This window comes from Callospermophilus lateralis, unplaced genomic scaffold (assembly GCF_048772815.1).
Source record: "Callospermophilus lateralis isolate mCalLat2 unplaced genomic scaffold, mCalLat2.hap1 Scaffold_62, whole genome shotgun sequence".
Taxonomy (NCBI): domain Eukaryota; kingdom Metazoa; phylum Chordata; class Mammalia; order Rodentia; family Sciuridae; genus Callospermophilus; species Callospermophilus lateralis.
The window spans coordinates 634,721-654,119 of NW_027514663.1; the positions used below are offsets into that span (position 1 = coordinate 634,721).

General features: G+C 33.8%; 1 pseudogene; it reads left to right on the forward strand.

Moving 5' to 3' along the window:
• The first annotated feature begins 1,927 nt into the window (after nt 1-1,927).
• On the forward strand, nt 1,928-3,173 carry LOC143389770 (nuclear transcription factor Y subunit gamma pseudogene; annotated as a pseudogene).
• Nucleotides 3,174-19,399: the final 16,226 nt, after the last annotated feature.

The following is a 19,399-nucleotide window of genomic DNA, read 5'->3' on the forward strand; positions in this document are numbered from 1 at the left end:
ACGATTTATTAAATGTCATAGGCAATGTATAAGGCCAGAACAATCATAAATTAGAAATGAAGGAATACAACCTGTCATTATTGAACATTAAATATTTGTGCATATAGAAAATGGCTAATAAAGTATTAAAATTAATGTGTTACAGTATTAAAATCAAGACAGCACTGATTTGTAATTCTATTCATTCAACAACAACAATCAGAAAAACTCTTCAAACTTTTATCAGTGTAAAATTTTTTATGTACCTAAAATAAATCTCATAATAGATTTGCAAGATGTCTATAGGGAAAAAAAAATGAAAAACTATATTAAAAATTGTTTAAGATATATACATGCATAAATTCATGTATTGATTGTTATAGTCTATATCATAAACATGTAATTTCTACCACTTTGGATGGTAGAGCATTCAGTGCAATCTTAACCAAAATCTAATATATTTTGTGAAAGTTAAGTTGGCTTTAAATTTGTATGAGAATTCAAATGTCAGAATATCGAGGTGATTCTTTGAAGAAAAATAACAAAAGTGAAAAGAATTGTGCTACTAGAAATTAAGAAATTCTATTTTCCATAGTAAATAACACAATAAGGTTTTGGCTTAGATTGACAATTAGATTAATTAATCAGAGCCAATATCTCAGAAAATGATCTGCACACTTTGGACATTTGCTGTATGGCAGAGGTTGGGCTGTGGAGCTATAAGTAAAGGTCATTCGTTTCAATTTATGAGGCTGGAACAATTTGAACTACACAGACAAGCAAAACAAAAAGAAGAGACTCATAAATCAATAAGAAAATTATAGGCAAATATAAATAATTTGCAAATATAACTATCTACAAGAGAGAAGAAAATAAACTATGAAAATTGTTCAGTTCCATTTGTCAGTAATAAAGATAGCTTAAAACCTCAGTGATTTAAAATGGCATACAATAGGAGAGGAACAATTTAAAATTCTCACAAAACCAACCATTGAGGAGGTGGTAGAGCAACAGAAATTCTTATGTATCATTATCCAGAATCTAAATTGTACAACCATACTGTAAAATCATTTGTTATTATCTAGTAAACAAACTAACCACACTGTAATCCAGCAATTCTGTCCCAAAGTACACACATGATTCCTCAGAATACATAAGACAAAATTGCACACAAACACATTACTTGTAAAATCTCCAAATAAGAAATAATTTAAAGTTCCATTAACATTTCATGGACACATTATGGAATAATACCACAATTGAATGTTATATAAAGAATAAATAAATGAACCATAGTGATACACATTTTCATTTTTTTATAAATAAAATGCTGTGTAAAAGAAATGTCACAAGGAGTATATACTAAGTGACTACATGTAAATACAGTTTTTATTAAGTGATAAAACTTCTTTCTATTGCATACATAAATGAAAAGTCATTTAAAATACAATGCACAAAAATATCTAGAAATTTTAGTCAAAATAATCACACAACACAGGATACAGGTTACCTGTAAGGAGGGGATGAAAATTGATATGAACAACAGAGGCACAGAGTTTGAGTGTAGATTCCAATGTTCTATTTTTGAGCAGTTTGGTGGTTACATGGAAGATTGTAACTATTTGCTCATCTGTCCATGATATTTTATGCATATGTTTGCACTGTATATATTGCATTTCACCATGAAGTTATCAAAAGTGAAGCCAAAAAAAAAAAAAAAAGGTTTATAAAATTAGCTGATTCTGACACTGGGAGTCGAGGCGCCAAGGGAGGGGGAGGGGAAAAGGGGAGACGGTGCAAACGGCGTGGCCGCCATCTTGTTTGTGCCCCCACTCCGCGCGCGCTCCGTTCTCCGTGACGCACGCTTCCCCCTCCCTCCACCGTGCCCTGGCCCCTGTACTGCCCGACGCCGCAGGAGCGCGGGGGCGGCTCCTGCTCTTCCCAAGACTGCGCGGCAGGGACGTTTATCGAAATGTCCACAGAAGGAGGGTTTGGTGGTACTAGTAGCAGTGATGCTCAGCAAAGCCTCCAGTCCTTCTGGCCTCGTGTTATGGAAGAAATCCGGAATTTAACAGTGAAAGATTTCCGAGTACAGGAACTCCCACTGGCTCGTATTAAGAAGATTATGAAACTGGATGAAGATGTGAAGATGATCAGTGCAGAAGCCCCTGTGCTCTTTGCCAAGGCAGCCCAGATTTTTATCACAGAACTGACTCTTCGAGCCTGGATCCATACAGAGGATAACAAGCGCCGCACCCTTCAGAGGAATGATATCGCCATGGCAATTACAAAATTTGATCAGTTTGACTTTCTCATCGATATTGTTCCAAGAGATGAACTGAAACCTCCAAAGCGTCAGGAGGAGGTGCGCCAGTCTGTGACTCCTGCCGAGCCTGTCCAGTACTACTTCACGCTGGCTCAGCAGCCCACTGCCGTCCAAGTCCAGGGGCAGCAGCAAGGCCAGCAGACCACCAGCTCCACGACCACCATCCAGCCTGGGCAAATCATCATTGCACAGCCTCAGCAGGACCAGACGACACCAGTGACAATGCAAGTTGGAGAAGGTCAGCAGGTACAGATTGTCCAGGCGCAACCTCAGGGTCAAGCCCAGCAGGCTCAGAGTGGCACTGGTCAGACCATGCAGGTGATGCAGCAGATCATCACTAACACAGGAGAGATCCAGCAGATCCCGGTGCAGCTGAATGCTGGTCAAATGCAGTATATCCGCTTAGCCCAGCCTGTATCAGGCACTCAAGTCGTGCAGGGACAGATCCAAACACTTGCCACCAATGCCCAACAGATCACACAGACAGAGGTCCAGCAAGGACAACAGCAGTTCAGCCAGTTCACAGATGGACAGCAGCTCTACCAGATCCAGCAAGTCACCATGCCTGCGGGCCAGGACCTCGCCCAGCCCATGTTCATCCAGTCAGCCAACCAGCCCTCGGATGGGCAGGCCCCCCAGGTGACCGGCGACTGAGGGCCTGGGCTGGCAAGGCCAAGGATACCCAACACAATTTTTGCCATACAGCCCCAGGCGATGGGCGCAGCCTCCCTCCCCAGAGGACCCTGCCGACCTCAGCGCCTCCTGCAGGCTAGGACATTGGTGCACTACACCCCACGCCTGTGGGCCGAGATTTTCCAACAAAAAGATGCAATATTTTTTATTTCCTTTTTTTTCCACTTTTTTTCTCCAAGAAATCAATAATACAGTCAAGCTGTGTGTCCAATGCTATGAAATGAGAATATTAAATAACATATTTATGGCATTTTCTTGAAGTGTGTGGTTGAAGAAATATTTCTCCTTTGGTTTTTCTTGTTCTGCTTCTCACCGCCACTTGTTTAAGGAGATCTTCCTAAGGGTGCAGAGGATATCCTGATTCTTGGAACAGCTGCTGTCCCAAGATTTGCCACCTTGTTCTGTGTTCAGACAGGGTCAGGTGAATGTGTGCAGCTTCTTTTCTCTCATGCTCTTCTCCCCATCCCCATTCTCACCCGGAGCTCTATGTTTGTATCCAGAGGCCCCAGGAAACATTCCTTGCATTTTGGAGATGAACTCATTCCCATGGAGAGCAATGGTTTATTCCTACACCTTTCTCTCTTGGGAACCCAAGGAGACTAGAATTTTGTGTATGTGCTGCCCTCCTCCTTTATTTTGTTTTTTTAAATGCATTAATAATTGTGCTAGTCTCCTTTGCTGCATGGACTTCAAAACTGCATGAAATGCAATAAATCTCATTTTAGATAAAATTAAAAAAATTAGCTGATTCTTGCTATAAAGCCAAGATAGTATGGATGTTTATCATATTATTTTATAAAGGAAAAGGAGAATTTATGACTAGAATAGTGACAGGAGATTTAAGGCATAATAAAAAAAATATTTTCTCTGGAATGTATTTTATTCACACTATTTCCTAAATTGCCATCTGCTCCCTTCTTCTATATCATCTCCTGCTCTCTTTTCTCTGCACTTTTTTATCCAGATATCCTGTTCACCTCATCTCACTCATCTTTGGCCTCCCATCATTTTTCACCTGTGGAATAATCATTTCAAACTTCTTCACTTCCCCTTTCTAATCAACCTTTTTTATTTTCTTTCTGCTTTCAAGCATTTCCAGTGATCCTTGAAATGCTTTGGTTTGACTTATTTACCCTCTCTACTTACTGTTCTCATTTTGTTTTCTTTTCAATTCTAAATACTTGGAGTGTGTATTCTTCTCCTGCTACCTCACTTTAGTTTTTCCTGGGCTGATTCTAAATTGGTTTTGCCTGAGGCCACACATATAAAGGTGTCCAATGACCTCTTCAAAAGCATCTCCAATGCCCTCTTCTCTCATAAACTGCTTAATGTTTGAACTACAAATAGCATGGTGAATCATTCTTTCCAACTTTCAGCCTTTCTCCCCAGGTTCAGTATTTATTCACTGTTTCTTTCTGACCTACTTTTTGTATTTTTTAAAATAATTCTTCCTCTGCACATTCTAATTAAAATGAGAAACCAGTGCTCTATCTTTAAATCTCAGATCTCCTCATTATCCTTTCTCTCTTAGTTAATCTACCTTTGGATTTGTCAATTGTGTAGTATTGATTTACTTATTTCCTTTTCTTTATTAAATCTCTAGAAAACATACTTTTCTTGAACATCTGCAAAAAAAAGAGATTTTTTTTGTTTTGCACTGTATGTTTTTCTTTTATACTCTATATGCAAGTAGTAATGGAGTTTTCCATTTTCATTTTTACCAGAGTAAAACATTAAACTGAAATGGCTGAGTGTGAGTTTATCAATCACAGTTCATGCTAACTTTCTATAATTAGCTAAAACCAGCAACAATTTACAGCAGTAAAAAAAAATTAAAATTAAAAATAAATTAAAAACTCCAAATCTCAGTGGCTGAAAATAACAAAGGTTTATTTCTATATACCTATAATGGATTAGCATAAGCTTTGCTTCATATTTTCCTTAGTTCAAAATTAATTTACAGAAAGCAATAAAATCTCTAATCTGAAACACTGACATTCTTGTGACACAGAAAAGGTAAGATAAGACCAAAGGGAAAATAAGCTGGGCCTTAAGTCATCATTGCTGAGATGGTGTCACTGACTTTTCATTGCCCAAGTCCAAGTAGAGAATATGGAATCTAAAGTAACATAACAAAATCATCTAAAGCGAACATATTTGAGACACAAGAGGAGTCTCTCTCAAAAGATTTCCAAATGAAGCAATTCATGTATGTGGGAAGGCTCTGTAAACCATGATTAATTAGGTCCCCAGCTTGATTACATTCTGTTGGCTCAGATGGACAGTCATCACCTGAATAACTGAAACCGAGTCACTGTGTACAGATGACACACAATGGAAGCTGGAAAGTTCAATAGGAATTATTCATTCTTAAGACTCACTCCTAGTTGATTTTATTGCTAGTCACGTTTTATTGATATGAAATTACAAAATTTTCATAAAAATTATTGAGATTTTGGTTGAGACTATTATAATTATATATGTAATTTATATAGTTAAGATGAATACACACACACACACACACACACACACACACACACATAAATTTGGTAGAAATCATATAATAAGGATATTAGTTTTCCAAGCCATCACTATATCCTATCTTTTCATTTAAAGGTACATGTTTTATGTGACACAAAATTAATTAGGCCACAGCTAACAGGTATGTTGGAAAGTTCCACTTCACAATTTTGTAAGAACAGAATGAATTCTTAATGATTCAATGATAACATCAACCCACCCCACTCCAAAAAAAAAAAAAAAGAAGAAGAAGAAGAAGAAGAAGAAGAAAAAGAAAAGGTTTATTTCACTTAAATGTATAATCAGGAGCTATAATTTCTTTTATTGAGTTTCCAATACTATATACCAGGGAAATTGGATATTTTGGATTATAGAAAGTACTCAGATGTGATATCTAACTCATTTTAATTTCTATCCCCAGAAGTTCTTGTTAAATATTATGAATTCTTGATTATATACTGTTATTATTTCCTTTAAATACCATTATTTTTATTTGAAAAGATAAAATGTTAAAAATATACATTGGATTGCATTCTCTTTGTTTTAAGTTTTGTGATTTGTCATTTTTTGGATAATAAAATTTACAATAAAAATGAATGAATGTCACTAAAACTGAATATTAATGAACCATTGTTTTCCCTGTTTCTTTGAGAATAATTTCAAAATGATTTGCAGCTATAATGCCTTGAAATTCTATTTTAAATTATTTTATTATTTTCCTTATTATTTGCAAAATTTTTCTACTTGCATTTATATGTTTTATCCTGACTTTCTGCAAACTGGAAATAATTTCTCTTTCCAGGATCCCAATGGACTTTCCTCCAAGAAATTAAAGGTAGTCTTTCAAGTTATATTCTTAATGCTTAAAATATCTCAATATTAATATTAAAACACATTTTAAATTTCTCTTTAACCTTTCAAAACAAATTTTAATATATTATTTGACTTCATTTATCACCCCATCTATACCTGCATATCTAGGAATTTCATATTTTGTTTCTAAAGTAGCTATGTAAATCCATACTAGAAATTACTAATATTTTTATATCAGTTCTGCCATATGAATTATTAATAAATGGAATCCATCACACAATTTTGTGTATTAGTGACAAACATTCCAAAAAGTCAATATTTTGATGTACCCATTAGTGTTTTTATAGCCAGTTTCCAGAGAATGTAATGTTGCTTATGTAATAAAATGGTAAACTGGAGCATAAATCAGCATAAACATGTTTAGAAGTTATCATAAAAGTACTTAGTAACACAGTAATTCCAGAAGCCACTCTTCCAATTGTAGCTCTGAAAAAAGTGAAACTGTCAGGAACTATCTGAAGCCTTTGTCTCTGCCGTACTCATTTACTCAGGAAACGAATTGCAAAGCAACGACATTAAGGCAGCTTTTCTATATTTAACAAGAAATAAAAGGCCCATTGAAAGTAATAAGCTTTTGTGATTTTCGAATCTAATTGCCGTCAATGTTATGAAAGGAAAAATAATTTAATAAATGTTTACACGTTGCTGAGAAGTAACAATGGAAGTTGTCAAAAACATTGGAACATTTTTCATTGTGAAAATTTCTGGGAGTACTCTTATTGGGTAAACCAAAATAAATACATAATCTAGTTGCTCTATAGAAGCTTGTACATGCTGGAGAGTTCAGGCTCACAGAAGGATGCTTCTCCTGCAAAAAGCAGTTATTGTGAGAAGTAATTAACAAGTATCTATTTTTTACTGACCTCTAGTGAAGGCTTCAAAAAGGATAGAATAGAAATAACAGAGAGAAATAGAAAACATTTTTACTTACATATAGATATTTCTAAAATATCTCTAACTTATTAATTGATTTTCACTAATTCTGAAAATGAACTAATAATATAGTATAATCAAGGCTTTATCCCATGTGAATTGGAAATGTGTAATATTTTAAATATTTTTGATAAATATTTAATATTATTTAATGATACTTTAGAAAAAATTCCCAACATAATGACTTTAAATATTGGTGGCAAAAATACCAAGAATCAAGCATGGATAACACTGACATTTTTACTTAAAAACAATAAAATTTTAACTTCTGGTTTCACTCTTCAGCATCACTGATGAACAATTTGCTTATCTCAGGATTCTTGGAAGACAATTGATAACTGAAAAATATGAACCAAAAATTATATATATCTTCATTCTATAGTTCTGTTCCTAATATTAACTTTAGAGCACTTTCCAGTTAACTCATAGTTTGTCTTCCAGGTTAAACAATTAGCTGTCTCCTTTGAATTAACAGGTTTTTTGTTTAACTGTTTTGCTCTCATGGGCACCACACAAATCACCTCGGGTTCTGCTCCTTGTTTGAATCAATGATAAAGTACTCCTGCCTTTTGATCTGACTCAGTGTCATCCAAATTCTAAAATGTCATCAGTAGTATCTTTATATTGTATTGCAAAGATATTAAAAAAGCAGTCCTATTATTTTCTAAACAAAATGACGTTCTACTTCTTTAGTCCTTCATGTGTTATTAGATAGGTCTACATATAATTTGTTTTTTTGGTTTGGGGGGAGGATTTAAATACCTTAAAAATTTTTACACAATCAAATTCTTAGGACAACTGTTAATAAAAACCATTTTATTTCTCAGGCAATCAAGTCTTACAGTTATACTTTATTTTCATTACCTTTTATCTCTATAATTTTCATTGGAAAAGTAGAAAGATTTCAGATTAAGCTTTTATACTTCTATGGGAAATGTAATTCTGGCTTTGTTGATCCTCTTTGTTGTGTTTTCTGATGTATTATCTTTTATTTCATTAATTCATGTTTTCCCCTTTATTTTTCTGCCTTTCACTATTTCTTCGGGCTGATTAGTTTTTATAATTTTTTAAATGGTTAGTTTATGCATATTTTTTTATTATGAGCATTTATACTGTAAGCCTAAAAGTATTTTATACCAAATTTATAGATGGTGTTTAATTACTTTTCAACTTTAAATATTTCCAAATTTCCATCATGTTTTCTACAATGAGACATGAATATGAAATTTATTAATTTTTAAAATACATAATATCATTATATATATATATATATATCTTTTTATTTATGAAATTATTTATTATGATCAAATGGCATTGTGTGATTTAAGTGCTTATTCTTTGTAAGAGTTTCCTTATATGGTATTATTATTTTAAAAAATATTTTTTAGTTGTACATAATACCTTTATTTTGTTTATTTGTTTTTATGTGGTGCTGAGGATCGAACCCAGGGCCTCACACATGCTAGGCGAGCACTCTACTGTTGAGCCACAACCCCGGCACTGGCATTAATTTTTTAACTCAATACAATATTTTGAATATTCTTTGAGATATTTGACTTATGCAGTGTTGACTATATGTATATAATAGGTCAAATTTGTTATATTATTAAACACTTAAAATGACATTTTTAATTTTTTAAAATTAGATAGTATGTAGAAATCTCTTTCTTATAATAATGTACTCTACTTTCACTTATACTTCAATTATACATATTTGTATGTGCATGGTCTATATTTTTGTACATACTTTTTATATATAGTAACTTTGAGTTACTGTAAATTATTAGAAAAGGGAATTTTTCTAATTACAATGTAATTCTTTTTTATTTTTTAAACAATGTCTATTTTATTATGTATTTGTATAAGTAGACTCATTTTATTTTGTAAAGAATCTGCAACAGATGTATATGTGTATCTGCTTCTATATATTTAGGGTGTGTTTATATTTTTAAATTTCCTCTGTATGCATCTTAGATATATATTTTTAAACATTGCTGCCATTTTTTACAAAGTCCAGTCTGACAATGGTTACTTTACATCTAACAGTCTAATTATATTTAATATTGTTATCTGCATTGCTATTTATCTTGCTTGATTTTTTTAAGATTTCTTAATTTCTTTTGGATTTCAGAAGTCTATTTTCTTAAAAATTTGTTCTATTATTTTGAAATTCACACATTTTTTTCTTCAAAAGCTACCTGGTGTTTAGAACACTTTAATCCTTTCCCCTCTTGCTAGCGAAAATGTGCTTGTCATAGGTTTTATGTTATTTTTTTTCTGTGTAAACACCATATATTATTATTTTTGTTGTTTTATTCTTATAAATGTTTTAGAGCTTCATTTGTTTTTGTTGGTAAAAGTTATACACAGGTAATATAACCTGAAAACCTATGAGAAATATAAGCTTTATCCTCTCTTTCTTTAGCATTTTGAAATAGAATTTAAATACATATGTGCAGTATTGAATTTAAATGATAGTATAAAATGTTTGAGAATAGCAACAATAATTAAATCCCAGAAATCTTATGCCAATCGTTTTTTTAGCTTTTAATCCCTTTTTCAGAGGTGAATGTCTTCATTTTTTTTTTTTCCTGGTCATTCTACCTAAATTTCTAAACAATGTTCTTCATTTTCTATTTTCTCAGGAAAACCAGCATATGCAATCTTGTTTTGAAATTTGTTCTAACTAGTTATACATGACAGTAAAATGCATTTTGACACATTGAACACAAATTTTGGAGCACAACTTCTCATTCCTCTGGATGTACATGGTGCAGAGTCTCAAGGGTCATGCCATCAATCATACATGTATATAGAGTAATAATGCCCATTTCATTCCACCATCCTTGCCACTCCCATACACAGTTCCCTCCCCTTTGCCCAATGCAAAGTTTCTTCATTCTTCCCTATCCTCCCTCCATTATGGATCAGCAACCACTTATCAGAAAAAAAAAATTGACCTTTGTTTTTTGGGGATTGGCTTATTTTGTTTAGCACGATATTCTCCAGCTCCATCCGTTTATCTGCAAATGGCATAATTTCATTCTTTGTTAAGGCTTAGTAATATTCTATTATGTTTGTGTATGTGTGTGTATACATATATATGTGTTTATGTATATATATATATAAAATTTTCTTTATCCATTCATCTGTTGAAGGGCATCTAGTTTTGTTCCATAGTTTAGTTATTGTGAATTGAGCTGCTATAAGCATTGATGTGGCTGCATCACTGTAATATGCTGATTTTAAGTCCTTTGGTGTCGCGACCCCTTGCCCGCAAGGAAGACGCAACTCAGGAATCTTCTTTCAGCAGTTTATTCAGGCCTTGATTAAAGTATCTTTTTGTGACCCCCTTCTCTCTCCCCGAGCGCCCAAGCACAGCCTAATAAAGCCTCCCACGTACCAATCTTAAGCCGCCGCGTGGATCTTTCTTATAGGGTGGCAAGGGATAGCGTGCCAACTCTCCACAAAAGAATTTGTTTATCACAGGCCACAGTGGAAGCCGGCGCCATCTTCTAATGGCAGCCACAATCTACAACAATGGCTTACCACACTTTGGGTATAAACTGAGAAGTGGAATAGCTGGGTCAAATGGTAGATTCATTTTTTATCTCCTCCTAAAATATGATTTATCTCTTTCCATTCTCTGTCTATATTACAGCATTCATCTTTTGCCTGGTGCCTTTTCTCTTGTTTTCTCTCTCCTTGGAATTAATATGATTTTCATATTTTGCTAGTCTAGACTTCAGGTAATTATATCTTTATTTCTCTTTTTAGCTTTGACCTCCTCTTTATTTAAGTATTTGCCACTTTCTATATATTTTCCCTGTGTAACAGGCAAAGAAAGTATCATGCAAATTCAAGAAAATAACATGTCACAGAACATTTCAGCAAAGTGTGACTGAAGGTGTTAGTGAATGTGAGATCCAAGGCTACTGTCAAAGCCAAATTGTGAAGGGTCTTAGATGCCCTACTCAGGGTTGTAGGATTTAACAGTGGGAAAGGAAATAATTTATCAGTGGAAAGGCAATAAAGAATTCTCAGCACTTACGATCTTATTGACATCTAGGAATATCAGTTCAGCAGCTGGGATTAAGAATGGTTTGCAGCAGACAGAAGCAAAAAAAATGAATAAATAAATAAAAGAAAGAAAAAAAAATAGAAAAGAAAGAAAGAAAAAGAAAAATACATATTTCCAGAAATCAGAGGGATGGGTAGCTGGGAGGGAAAACATTTTTGATAAGATGTGTGAGTTATATAACCAAACTTTAACAAACATCGGCAACTGGTTAAACATAACAGGTAACTGAGAGACAAAATAAAAATGAGTGTCATGACCTGCACGAGGGTTAATTCAGGAAACCAGATGAGGGGAGGTGGAGGATTAGAAAAGACAAATGAACACACAAATAGAGGAAAACCTGGGACCTGGTGAGCACCACAGTCTGTAGGAGTACAATGACCATGACTCAGCTCAGCACATTTATTTATAAGTTTTATCATAGAAAATGTTATCATGGGAAAGTTTCTTCAAAGCAAGTGGAGCCAAGGTCATGAGTATGAGCAGCCTGATTATGATTATCAGCTTATGCCCATAAATTTCTACCCCTGAGCAGCTGGTGTTTGAAATTGAAGGTTAAAAACTGAATAGCTCTGTGGCTAGCAGAGAGCCTCCTATTGAAAATGGTGTCAACACAACATCCAGAGTGTCTTCATTGGCACCATTACAAGGAGACTTCTCTAGAGGAGCATTGCCTTCCTTACAGGACAGTTTCAAAACCCATAATTCAGTCTCTGATCCTGGAAGGTTAGTTTAAGTCCAGTCCAGGAAATTTTTTTTCCCTTGTGGAGATATACAGTTGTCCAATTCCTGGGTAAGCAATTGAGGGAATTATGGTAACATTACCTTAGATGGGCACCAAAGTACAGCATGTTCTAGTAAGAAGATGAAGTTTTCAGCTTAGGATATAACCAGTCTAAAAGTGACTAATTTTCTTAACTTCAACACTCCAGTTCTAGTATTCAATGGAGATACAAAACATGTCTTTGGAAAAAATTGCTACTCTCTGCACACATGCCCAGACTTTGATTGATATTATAGATCTTATAATTTATAATAATTATAGCAACAATACAAATTGGCTCCATTTCAAGAAAACAAAATACAATAGCAAACATTGTGGGCAATTAGCTTATGATGTGGAAAAATGCAATAATAAAATAGATATTGAAAAAAGCATCCTGGTTAATCACTGTTGCAGATGTAAGAATGGCCAAGCTGGAGTTCTGGATATCAGCTGTTATGGGTTTGAGTCAAATCATCTTCTTTTCGATCTGTAGAAATTGCTTTAGTTAGTCTTTCTGGAATCCAAATCGGCTGCTGTTCTTCCTGTGGAAAAACAAAAAGAACCCCGACTCCAGAAAATCACTGGGTCAGGATCTTTCCATTGTCCTGTTAGAATATCTTTCCAAAGTACCTTAGGCTTATGTACATTTTTTGGATACATATGTCTTTCCGCAGCATTAAGTCCTGATGAATCCAAATTTTAAAAGTTTAGAGTAAAAAGGGTTATTTTAAGTTTATCTTTGGGGGATATATACCCCTTTCCAATTTTTAAGATTAACTAGGCTTCGAATGACACAATCTTTCCTCCATCATGAAGGCATCTTAACCACCTTCAATTTAACCTTTTAAAGCCTTACAATTATCATCTATACTGTACTTTTAAATGTACTTTTTCACCACCTACAGCTTCACTCTTTTAAATTAGGCTTAGATTATGTTTAAATCGCTTAAATGTTAGTTTACATGGCTGCCCTTCAACCAAAGGCCTTTTTTACTCCATTAAGAAGCTTGTCTCAATCTGCCATGTACAAATATCTTTTTTCTTTCTTTCTTTCTTTCTCAAGCTTTTAAAGTAAGTCTAGTTTCCTCAAAATCTTTTTAAATGGCATTTACAACTTTTTACTTTACCACAGAGATTATCTCATCTAGAAACATTTTAACCTCCATATTAAAATATATTTTCACATCTTTAATCTTAATCTCTTTTCTAGCCGTTAACCCTTTTTATAAATTCACATTCTGAAATAACCCTTACAAAATTTCTGATTTAGACAAATTACTCCACTTTAAGAAGATGAAATACTTTCATGTTTTTTTATGATACTATAATACTGTAATTGAAACCCAACTGAAACTTCTTATACTCTTTGTATATAAATTACACATGATAGAATCTTAACATTTAGTAACCTTGTTTCAGCAAAGACATAGACCAAAGCAATATTAAACATTTTTCCATTCACCAATTTATGAAAACACACATAATGATTAAATATATTACCTTATAGAACTTAAAAAGTAAAGAGTACTTGATTTCATATTTAGTGGTTGATATTTTAACACTTTAGCTTTGTAAATTAATTAGAACTTTGTAGAAACCAAGATCTTAGACAAATGTAGTAAACAGAACTAGCCATCTCTTTCTTGTTGAAGAAAAATCCTTCTACAGGATACCATGATGGTATTTTATCAACATATGTCTTAATTGTTCTTGGTCTTACTGAGGTGCCTCCTTTCTCTAACAATTTCTCTTCCTTGGGGGTGAACAACTTCAAACTTTGAGTCAACCATTTTCCCCAGTTTGCCTGAGAAAGTTCTAGGAACAGGCAACTTGAAATAAAAACAAAATATATCAAAACAAAAACACATTGCTTTTTGAAATGCTCACCCATTCTTTTGCTCTTCCTCAGGGGCGAGTAATTTCACTTACCTTCTTTTCAGATGTTCCCCCCCCCCTCCGTACGGACCGCCAAATGCCGCAGTCTCTGGCTGGGCACAAATCACGAGTCTCCACACAGCTTGTAGATTCAAACAGCAATTCTTTATTCCCGAACTCACACCAGCCGTCTACAAACACGTTCTGGGGGAATCCACGTTCTCTGCCCAAATCCACTTCTCCCAAATCCACTACTCTGCCCAAATCCACTCTGCATGGGCTTCTGTCTCCCAAAATATACTGTCTGACCCTAAGAACTCAAGAGGAACTCAGCAGCAGGATACGCCCTATTCTAAAGGGGGAACACCCTAATCTCCTATTATGCTAAACTGCCCTATTCTAAAGGGGGAACACCCTAATCTCCTATTATGCTAAACCGCCCTATTCTAAAGGGGGAACACCCTAAACACGGATCCTGCCCTGGTCCTTGAGCAAGGTCACCTTTCAGAAGTCCTTCCACTAGACAGCATGGGAGTAAGCTGGCAAGGAATTTGTCATACCTACTTGGCTGATGGCTCCCAGCAAAGAGCTCATTTGGAGATAACTTCATAGTGTTCCTTTAAAAGGGCATGAAAACATGGGATATAATATATTGTCCTCAATTCATTCAGCCTCATATTTTAAAGGGAAACATGGGATGCATATACAAATTGATTATAAAATTATTCAAAGAAGGGTCAGATATGGTATCAAAGTTTTCCTGCTCCATAATGAATGTCCGTGTCCTTACAAAATCATGTCACTTGAAACCTAATCTTCAAAGGGATGGCATTAGGAAGTGGGGGATTTAGGTTATGTGAGTAGAACCTCATTGAATAGGATTTTATCCTTATAAAAGAAGCCCCAGAGAGTCAGCTTACTCTTTCTCCCATGTGAGGTTCCAGTGAGAAAACAGCTGTCTATGAATGAAGAACTCTGTGATCACCAGGCATCAAATCTACTGGTGCCTTCATTGTGAAATTTCCAGCTTCCAGAATGGTGAGATACAAATTTCTATGGTTTATGAAGCACCCAGCCTCTGACATTTTTGTTATAGCAGCCATAATTGACTAAGACATTTCCATATTTCAGATTTAGCTTGAATTTATCCCAGCACTGAAGAAAGAAAAGATAAAACTGAACTAATCAGGGAGGCAAACACCATACACTTTTCCAAGATTGATGCAGCTTAAAAGGCAAGATGTCTACTTTTGAGAGCTATTTTTCTCCCAAATGTATTCATCATTCTAAATTTCAATATACACCTGCATCCTAACAATAGGATATTCCATAAAAGATATTTTCCATGAACAATCAAACTGTGGCTTGATGCCATATAATTTCCAAATGATTATACTCTTAATGAGCATTCCTGACATAAAAAGCAGAATAGAATTGGGATCTTTTTTTCCTATTAAATATGGCTCTGAAATGTTTAATGTCCTTTAAACTAAAAACTCATATGAGTTCTTAAAGCTCCTTTCTACTTAAATATAAATAATATCTTTCTCTAAGAAATATTTTCAATCCCTTAAATCTTAAATTGTATCACCCAATGTGAAAAGTTTCACATGGAGTGACTTTACATGGACATACTTCTCAAAAAAATTTCCTAAAAATTGTTTTCAATGATTCAGTTGGTAAATTTTAAAAAATGGCAGAATCTCAATGCATTATAATTTAAGAGTCAATATGTTATAGATAATAAAAGCATCAGATATACAACTTTTACTTTCGTCAAGGTAGGTTATTAGAAACTAGATATAATTTTTTCATCTGAAAGGACAATAAGAAAAATATATGAAGCAATGGTTTGTATGCCTTTGAATTTCAGCCAAGATAGGACAGAGGTCTCTGGGGGAAAAAAAGGATGGGTAAATCCAGTTGGATCCTGGAAATCCCTAGTTGAGGAGAGAAGGCTGAAAGGCTGCTGCATCACATCATTAGTAGAGCACTGATCAGGCACTGATTCCTCATGCATGTAAGGAAACTCCCAAGTCTAGAAAAGAATTGACCTGCAATGACTTGAGAAAACAGTTCACAAAAGTCTGAGAGTGAGACATACCTTCCAGGCAGCCTGGAGGAGTCTTTATCTGTGGTGCATTGGATAAAGCAACAAAGGATTCACTTTCATAATTTGAGAAAAAAAATACCTGAAGACTTAAAGACTTGTCTTAACAAGTTAGTCCCCTTTAACAAATTATACAACCAAGTTGTGAGTCAAATGATTTGCAAGTTACTCAAAAAAATGACAAAAAAAGCTCAAGCATATTTATAAAAATAGTATTTCAAAATATTTAACACCAAAGTAAAATACAAAATGTCTAGCACTTGATAAAGTTTATCAGGTGTGCAAAGAAGCAGAAAAATTTACTCCATAATGAGGATTTAAATCAGTCAATCATAACAGATGTAGAACTGACAAAGATGTAAGAATAAGCAGACAAGTACTTGTATGTGATTTTCATAACTTTTTATAAGTTAAGCAAGTGAAATGAAAGATTGAAACATAAAATGGACACATTAATGATGAAAACAAATGAACTAAGAAATCCACATTCAAGAAAGTGCTTCTAGACACAGACCTTACACTCTTTACAAAAATCAGCTTAAGATGGATTAATCATAAATTTAAGAATAGAAAGAAAGCATCATGATATTCCTAGAATATAACAAAGGAAAAAATCCAGATGACTTTGGTTTTAGTGATGACTTCTTAGATAAAACAACAAAGAAAAAAAATGAATAAAGGAAAAACTGATATATTGAATTTCATTAAGATAAAATTTAGAAAAAAATGGTTCTGTGAAAGACCTCGTAAAGGAAATAGAAAAAGAGAAATCACAGACTGGAAGAACATATTTTTGAAAGACATAACTGATAGACTGTTTTTCAAAACATATTAAAAGCTAATTTAACAATTAAAAAATTCTTGAATAGTTAATATTAAGATGATGAATGACCCAATTAAAATGGGCAAGCTGGGCACGGTGGCACACACCTGTCATCCCAGCAGCTTGGGAGGCTGTGGCAGGAAGATTTCGAGTTTAAAGCCAGCCTCAGTAAAAGCACTAAACAACTCAGTGAGACCCTGTCTCTAAATAAAATACTAAAGAGGATGTGGCTCAGTGGTCGAGCGGCTTGAGTTTAATCTCTGGTACATTCCACCCCACCCCCGCAATAAAAAATGGGCAAATAACCTGAAGACAGAAATCTCAACATTAATGATATATAGATGGGTAATCAGAATGTGAAATAATGCTTGACATAATGTGTCATTAGGAAATTAAAAATTTTAAAAAATACTGTTACATGCCTATTAGATTAGTAAAATCCAAAACACTTTTATTAAATGCTGGTGAACCATAGAGCACAGAGACTCACGTTGGTAGTTGGTGTATTGCAAAATTGCACAGCCATATTTGGAAGAGTTTGACAGGCTTTAAAAAAAAAAAAACTAAGCATAATCTTATCAAGTGAACCAAAAATTAATCTTGGTTTTCCCAGATGAGTTCAAAACCTATATCTACACAAAAACTGTAAAAGAAATGTTTACTGAAGCTTTGTTTATAATTGCTAAAACTTGGAAGCAACAAAGATTCCCTTTAAAAGCTGAAAGTATAAATAAGCACTAGCGCACATAAAATTTAAAATTATATGCTAAAAATAAATGAGCTCTCAAACCAGGAAATAAAAAACATACAGGAAATTTAAATGCATATTTCTAAGGGAAAGAAGCCAAACTGGAAAGGGTACATAGTCATATGTACATTCTGCAAAACTACATGACATTCTTCAAAAGGAAATAGTCTAGAGAAAACAAAAGGCCCATTGGTTGCAAAGGATCTAAGGGATAAAAAGAAAGAACACAATCTCAGTGATCTGTAGAAAAATTTAACCAGCAAAGGCTAAAGTGAGGTGGGGGTAAGATAAAAATGCTCAAAACTGCCCAACTTTGGTGACTACTGTAAATGTACACCAGAAGTTCAATAACCTTGAAGTTTAAGAAATATAAACAAAACTGTACTAAGGTACATCACAATATAAGTGCTCAATACTAGTGATTAAAAGTAAATTAAAAAGTGGAATAAGACTAGAATGTCCACTCTCACCACTCCTATAAACATATTTCTTGAAATTGTAGCCAGGACAATCAGACAAGAGAAGGAAATTAAAGGGATACAAATAGGAAAAGAAGTCATATTGTCTCTGTTTGCTGATGACATGATCCTATATCTAGAAAACTCCAACAGAAATCTTCTAGAGCTGAAAAACTTCAAAAATAAAATGATACAAAATTAATATATATAATATATATTAAACTTATATAATAAGTTTATATAATAAACTTACATATAATTATATATATAATATATATTAAACTTTATATATATATATATATATATATATATATATATATATATTAAACTTTCCTTATATTACAATAATGAATCTATTGAGAAAGAAATCAGGAAGCCTATACCATTCAAAATAACCTCAAAAAATATATAGGAATAAATCATACCAAAGAGGTGAAAGACCTTTACAATTAAAACAATAGAAAATTTTAAGGAGAAATTAAAAAAGATTTTAGTTGATGAAAAGTCCTCCCATATTCTTGGATACTCAGAATTAATATTGTCAAAATGGCCATACAACCAAAAGCAATGTACTGATTCAATGCAGTCCCCATCAAAATACCAATGGTATTCTTCACAGAATCAGGAAAAAATAGTTCTAAAATTTATTTGGAAGAATAAAAAACCCAGAATACCCAAAGCAACTCTGATCAAGAAGAGTGATGCTAGAGGCATCATGATTCCTGATGTGAAATTACACTACAGAGCTACAGTAACAAAAGCATCATGGTGTTGGCATCAACATAGAAGCAAAGACCAGTGGAAAAGAATAGAAGACACAGAGACAAATTCACATAGATACAGTCATCTAATACTTGACAAAGTTGCTAAAAAACATATTTTGGAGAAAAATATAGACTTTTTAACAAATGGTCCTGGAAAAACTGAATATATCTATGTAGAAAAATGAAACTTGTTCCCTCTTTTTCAGCCTGCCCAAAAATAAGCTCAAAGTGAATGAAAGACCTAGGAATTAGATGAGAAACTTCACACCTGATACAAGAAAACATAGTTTTCATTTCCCAACATGTTGTCACAAGTTCTGACTTCAATAACAATACTTCTAAAGCTCAAGAATTAAAATGAAGAATCAGTAAGTAGGATGGCTTCAAAGGAAAAAACTTCTGTGCAGCAAAGGAAAGAAGAGAATCTAGAGTGTGAAGAGAGAACCTAAA